This window comes from Ruditapes philippinarum, unplaced genomic scaffold, assembly GCF_026571515.1.
Source record: "Ruditapes philippinarum isolate M1 unplaced genomic scaffold, ASM2657151v2 ctg5756_1_1_1_1, whole genome shotgun sequence".
NCBI classification, from domain to species: domain Eukaryota; kingdom Metazoa; phylum Mollusca; class Bivalvia; order Venerida; family Veneridae; genus Ruditapes; species Ruditapes philippinarum.
Window position 1 is genome coordinate 85,595 of NW_026854539.1, and position 7,692 is coordinate 93,286.

The 7,692-nt window shown below is 32.6% G+C and overlaps 1 long non-coding RNA gene across 1 annotated transcript; it reads right to left on the reverse strand.

Annotated features, from left to right (window-relative positions):
* Nucleotides 1–1,351: 1,351 nt before the first annotated feature.
* On the reverse strand, nucleotides 1,352–2,982 carry LOC132740398 (uncharacterized). Its single transcript, XR_009627152.1, has 3 exons — nucleotides 2,930–2,982; nucleotides 1,872–2,017; nucleotides 1,352–1,483 (listed from the first exon to the last, which is right to left on the reverse strand). It is a non-coding gene; the product is annotated as an uncharacterized LOC132740398 (long non-coding RNA).
* Between the last annotated feature and the right edge of the window lie 4,710 nt (nucleotides 2,983–7,692).

Genomic DNA, 7,692 nt, shown 5'->3' on the forward strand with positions numbered 1-7,692 from the left:
ACTGGTGTGGCAAATGTGATCCGTGCGAAGTATGCTCCTACAGTGTTCCATCATATGACACCATTGGTAACAACCTCATTTATGAAACAAAAACTTTGATTTACCTAACTATGTTGTTTCTAACGGCAGACAATACCCAAGATCCTACAGACAGGACCGCCGTTCCCATCATCACCATCACCGACACTACCGTGCACGACGTTGAAAGGTTGCCCAGTGTAAGAACGGGTCCCTAAGATTGCATTCCCGGCAATGACGGCGAATAAAATGACATAAACGTCTGGGAATTAAAGAACTCGATCAATTAGAAAATTTGAAAAAATCACTATCACTATTTATAAGATACATTACATGTATATTCTAAAACATTAAAATGTGATTTCTTGGTATTTCATCGCTGGCAATTTAACTTTAGCATGTACTATTTCTTCCGAATTTGAAACTGTAATTTTTTTAACTAATGCATAATCATGCTATTTTCCGAATTTAATATTTTTTTTTGATATACTGTTTAGAATGCGAAAATGTGATTTTAACAAATAATTTTCTTTACCGAAGTTAAATCATCTAGAAATTCTTTCAACTCAATTTATTTTACACTTCCGCCTATTGTTAAAAAGAACGAAAATTAAACAAAATGCCAACTTAATCTGAAAAAGACAGTATAAAAGACGTGTCAAAATTTGCGTGTTGCCAAAATTAGCTTTTGCCAGAATTTGCCTGTTGCCAATATTAGCATTTGCCAGAATTTGTATTGCCAATATACCAGATTTTAGTGTTGTGCTTTAGATAATATCTTATGAAGGATGACAAATGTTTTTTATTCGTTCTTTTTAATCCTATGAGAGCTATAATTTTCAGACAATTATGTAATTTAATTAAGTCACGTCATGGGCTGGAATGCAATATTTCGTTCTTACATTTTAGTAACCTTTAAATTACGAGAATGGTGATGCTGGCAATGATGACAAAGTTAGTAAACTGCCAAACTAATATCTAGGTAGATTAGGCGTAAAAATCTGTCATCATATCGTTGCGTCAAAGATATCTAGCAAAGGATTACTTTTTCACAGCGGCATGATTTTGTTTCTAGCGTAAGACGTTTTTAAGTATGATATAATTATGTAAATATTTAAAAACCATACATATGACATGTAACAGATCTGCAATAGTCTTACACTATGAAGACATATTGTTATTTTGTGTAGAATGATTACATGATTCTCCTATATCTATTACTAGGTTAACTGATTTTGAGAAAGTTTGACAGCCAATTTACCAATCAAAATCAGTTTATTAAAGCTTTTTAAATTCATTTGCTTAAACAAACCAATCTCTGATTTACCTCACTATGGTGTGGGTACAGGGCCACCATTACCACCATCACCACCACCACCATGTACGACGTTGAAAGGTTGCCCGGTAGAACGTTTCCCTAAAATTGCATTACCAGCAATGACGGCAAATAAAATGACATAAACATCTGAAAATTGAAGATATCCTTGGATTAAAAGTACATCAAAATCGGAAATTATTTTGTATCCATCTATAAGAAACTGAAATGTATCTTTCGTTTTGCATTTAAAAAGCTGGTAAAATCATGCGTGTGTTTATTGTTGTCCTTGACACACGCACGGTGTTTTTTTCTGCAAAAACTCTTTACTTTACTATGAAATAAAGTACGACCAAAACGCAGTTCCATAACGCAGTTAACCAAAAAGTAGTAACGCATGGGTGATTTACACGAAAGAAAGTACGTACACGTGATTTACACGACAGTAACTATGTACACGTGATTTAAAAGAAAGTAATAACATGATTTACATGAAACTATTTACGTGCACGTAATTTACATGAAAGATGTAACATACATGTTCGAATTCTGCCATCCCGTGCATTCTCAACATAAACAGGTACTCTGTAAGTAATTTCACTTTGACAGTCCACATAAACCAGCCATAATATTAAGACAGCATTAATTCCCACTAGTTTTGAAAACTGCATGGCTAATCACTGGCTGAAAATAAAGATATTTTATCAAGATTTTCTTATTTTCAAAACTAAGCCTGAATGTGCAGGAGCACAATAGATACAAAGGAAACTAAAAAGATGATAAAGAAAAGGAAAAAAAAGGAAAAAAAAACAGATACAAATATAAAAAAGCACATAAAAATATATAAAAAATAATGTGAAAAAACCTTTTATTAGAATTAAATATCAAACTGAAATAACATAAAAAGTAGACATCCAAAGTTCATTTGGTATGTTGTGACAGATTGAAAAGAAACACACAAACAGAAAACAAAAACAACAACCGCACTCCCACCAAAGAGAAAAACATAAAACACCCTCAAACTCCCCCATAATAATAATAATAATAATAATAATAATAATGATAAAATAATGACAATAATGGCAATAATAATAATAATAACAACAACAAAAAATACAAAAACAAAACAACAACAGAAAAAGCACAAACAAAACAACAACACAAAAAACCCAGTTCATTTGCTGTTCTGTTTTGCCATATACATGAACTATCTTTTCCTTATTTCTCTATTGGCAATTGGTATACAAAGTGAATTAGGATGAAAGTCAAAATATTACTTTGTTTACATTCTTCTATCTTTACGACACATCACTGCATTTTTCAACGCTATTTTTCTTCAAATGTGATATATCTAACATGTCTTTAAATTCATTTTAAAACAATGTCAAATACACGTTTGACATTTCCAAATAATTAAGAAAATAATTATGGTTTTCTAGGACACAATCTTCCTTGAATAAGTTTTCATCAGGTATCGCCTTGTATCGATCCGTACAAGATGAAATTTACGATTAAAAGTTGTACATTTCGAATTTTACATTTACCATTTAACCAAAATAAAAAGCATCTGAAAATAATAGTGAAAAAATTAAGTACCTAAAGTCCCGATTTTCAACATCCAAAAATGTCGGACTGCCCGCGGAATCTACCAAGCAATGACTGCATTGATAGGAGCGTGAATAAAGCTTTAAAAGTGTCACCGTGTCCTGCCATGTGTCAAAAGGACAGGTGGTCAAATTTATAAATCGAAATTATTGTATCTATTTAAATGAGAAAATGATACAATAAATTTACAATTGTGATGTTAAGCATGTGTACATGTACAATTGTATAGCTCCGAGTCACTTCATAAAGTTATCTGTACTAATTCGGCAATCAACGACAAAATTAATATGCTATACATTTATAGACTTACGTTAAAGTCTATATATGAGCCGCATCACGACAAAACCAACATAGTGCGTTTGCGACCAGCATGGATCCAGACCAGCCTGCGCATCCGTGCAGTCTGATCAGGATCCATGCTGTTCGCTTACCAACCCTTTTACAAGTAGAGAAAATAATAGCGAGCAGCATGGATTCTGACCAGACTGATGCGCAGGCTGGTCTGGATCCATGCTGGTCGCAAACCCATTATGTTGGTTTTGTCATGACGCGGCTCATATAGCTTTTCGGATCTTATAAATGTAGTATCGACCGAGGACCACAGTCCAATGTCAATATGTTTATCAGGCCAGAGAAAAAACCCTATATATATATATGTTCTGATTTTTTTCAAAGTATGTAGACTTTACAGGTACGTCCATCACGCAGGAATTTAGTTGTTAGAGAAAAACACAAATACATGTACGAAGTAATCTGCGTCTACCATACCTAACATTTCCTATATGTGAACGTACATGTAATTGTTTTCTTTAACTTCTGCTAAACTGTATTTGGTGAAAGAATTATTTCTGGAAACTTAAACAAAGGTAGTTAAATGCAATTTTTTATTTAGAATCTATAAAATATCCAATAAAACTTTCGATCGTTGTGCACATAAGATAATAAACATTTCCAAGCACTGCAGCGAAAAACAATGTTAACGTAATGCGAATGTTTTTCTATCCCGCCAAATATTACGAGATTTAAGATGCAGCTCGAAAAACATTTTCTTTTGTTTTATTACTTGACTGCGTGTTGATGAAGGAGTTATTTCAGAATCTTGATAAACATATATGAAAGCGCCATTTTTCGATGACGACGTTTTTGGATAAATCATTGACGCATGTACAAATTGTTTCCAAATTATTATGTTTAAATGGCACGAAATTTAAGAATAAAGACAATTTTTCGGTAGGCGATCTTTGGACAAGGTCTGCGTTTTAATCTGGCACTTTAGTGTATAATAAAACTTCAACTTACGTAATTTTAATGAGTTGTGTCACCGTGTTTATTAAAGACGCACTGAAACGGTACTGGATGACATTAAATATATCATATTTTAGACTTTAAAATATAATACATTGCATAAAGTTATTTATGTTTCGTTTTTTGTTTCCTTAGTTCCGATCAGTTTGAATTGATTTTGTTTTTACACTTTAACATACCTACGCCATATTCAATATAATCCGTAACAAAGACCAAGGTAAATGTTAACAGAACTTTAAAATGTTTGAAAATCATTGTCTAAATGCTTAAAAGCCTAGCTGATTGCGAACATAAAGCGAGAATAATAATATAATACAATATTGATAAACATAGTTGACCTCTCAATCAAATTTTACAATATGATTTTAGACGAGACTTGTTATTCTCTCGGGCGTATATTGAGACATTTCGACATGACAAAAGTCATTGTAGAAAAGGGCAAATTTAACTTATGGTCCCGTTTTTAGCTTGACTAGAGAACTATGCAGTGACGAAAGCGTCGACTTTGATATATACGTCAAAGTCACACTTTGGTTAAACATGATCCAGGCTCTTGTTTTACTGTCAAGCACTGAAAACAGTCGATCACGCTCTCCTATTGTCAGCTTTTGTTTTTTTAATGCAGAACTATGTTATGGTGCAGTGTTGCACAGTCACTCAATACATCTTTTTTATTTTTTACTTTGAACTATCGTGCTTATAAATGGTTAAGAGTTACATTTAGTTATCAAAATAGAATTTTAAATTTAGTCAATATAAGTAAACAATAATTTGTGTTGAAATATTTTTCATTCAATACTGAATTCCAATTTATATATAAATCTATACATGTATATTCCAATTTATAGTACTGATAAAGTACAATACTGTTGCCGATAACGTATACTGTAGAAAACCTAAAATACACTGAAATAGAAAATAGAAATAAAAATTGTATCATTATTGTTAATCTTATTTTATCATTAAACAATTTTGTCTTTATTACAAACCCGTTTATTTCGATCCTCGTCAGCATCTATAATCCACAATTTGGCCCATCCATGGAACATACGATTAATAGATTCGGAAACCATAGTGGAACTTTGAATTTAGACACCTCCACAGTCACAGTTGTGACCAATTATGGCTTTAGATTTTGCACTTATTCATTTTATTGCCGAATATTTATGTTTTTTTACGACTTTGACGATGTCATCAATTAAAAACCCTAACATATACAGTGTACATTCATTACAAGGAAAATCTTATGCATGTGAAGAAGGAAACGGATAGGAATTATGTTTCCGGAAGTAAAAGCATAAATAAATGATATGATTTAGGCCTTTGAACCACATGATAGATTCCCTGTTAGAGTTAAGTCCAGTAGCCAGGAAGATGTTCTTACGAAACAAAATTCCGTACAATAAGAGAATTTAAGCATACGATCAATTGCTTACGTTTAAAGTAAAGCCAAGTCAAGACAATTTGTTTATTTAAGTCTCACTTTTTGTCAAATTTATATCTTGATTGCGCCAAAGATGTCAGGTAACGGATTTAATTTTGAATGAAAATATTTAATGACCATATATATATAAACAGCTCTGTAATATCTCATATTTTGTAGAATACTTTCATGACTGTCCTATATTTATTAGGTTGCTGGTATTGAGAAAGTTTGACAGCAATTTTATCAAACAAAATCGGTTTATCTAAGCTTTATTTAAAGTCATTTTGCTAAACCAACCAACTTTTGATTTACCTAATTTTCGGGCCATACGGGAACACCATTGCCATCATCACCACCGCCACCATGTACGACGTTGAAAGGTTGCTCGGTGTAAGAACGTGTCCCTAAGATTGCATTCCCGGCAATGACGGCAAATAAAATGACATAAACATCTGAAAATTGAAGAGAATTAAAAAAACACATTAAAATCTGCGATCATTTTTATTTTGTATCTCTCCATAAGAATGGCAAATATTTTCGTGTGTTTATTTTGTTTCTAACACGCACGGTGTTTTTTTAAAAGATAAACAAAACACAAACAACTAACTAACTAACTAAAAAGGTTCCTTTATGAAGACACACGTTGTGAATCCACATAAAATAATAACACCAACGGCGAACCTTAGACACAACATTTCATATATTACTGTTTCATTTTAAAAGAAGAATCATTCTCGTGGTTTACTATAACACGATGAACTTTTCCGCGGAACGTCAAAATATCAATCTTTTAAAATTAAGTTAACACCAAAACAGCAGTTCCATAACGCAGTTAAACGAGAAAGTAGTAACGTACACGTTGTTTACACGAAAGTTACTACGTATATGTGATTTACATGAAAGTAACTTCGTGCACGTGATTAACATGAACAAAGTTACGTGCACGTGATTTACATAAATGATAGTACATACATGTTCGGATTCTGACATCCTGTGGATTTTCTACAAACACAGGTACTCTGTAAGTAATTTCACTTTGACAGTTACCATAAACCAGCCACAATAATAAGGCAGCATTAATTCCCACTAGTCTTGAAAATTGCATGGCTAGTCACTGGCTGAAGATAAAAGATTTTTTTCTTCAAAAGGTGATTTTCAAAAACTTGGTCTGTTTGGGCATGAGCATAATAATTAACAACAATAATTACAAAACAAATTAATTAATAGCAAGGAAAAAGGGGGGGGGGGAATATGTATCTCTTCAATTATAAAGTAATAAAATTCAAACATATGCCATATTGAATTTACTAGTTGACTCCAGTGACTGAAAAATTGGGTATAACCTTGGATCGAACCGTAAGTAATTTCACTTTGACAGTTACCATAAACCAGCCACAATAATAAGGCAGCATTAATTCCCACTAGTCTTGAAAATTGCATGGCTAGTCACTGGCTGAAGATAAAAGATTTTTTTCTTCAAAATGTGATTTTCAAAAACTTGGTCTGTTTGGGCATGAGCATAATAATTAACAACAATAATTACAAAACAAATTAATTAATAGCAAGGAAAAAGGGGGGGGGGTGGAATATGTATCTCTTCAATTATAAAGTAATAAAATTCAAACATATGCCATATTGAATTTACTAGTTGACTCCAGTGACTGAAAAATTGGGTATAACCTTGGATCGAACCGTATAAAATGGTATTTTCCGATTTTAGGTCAAGCGGTCAAACGTCAAGGTCATATTGACCTTGTGAAGGTTTCCGATCAATAACTTGACAACCCGTGGGCCCTCGGCCCGCAAAATACATAGGTGCATTGGTCTTGGTCAGCATAAACATTACATATACGTATTATTTGGTAAGATTTGTGATAACTTTGTCATGAAATTGCTCCACACAACCTTTACGGTCACAATTACCTAGTGACTAGTCATGACCAGTAGAAAATCCCTATTGATTTTTGGTCACTAGGACAAAAGTCAGTTTTACGAACATTGTTATGGTAGACATTTGTTCTAA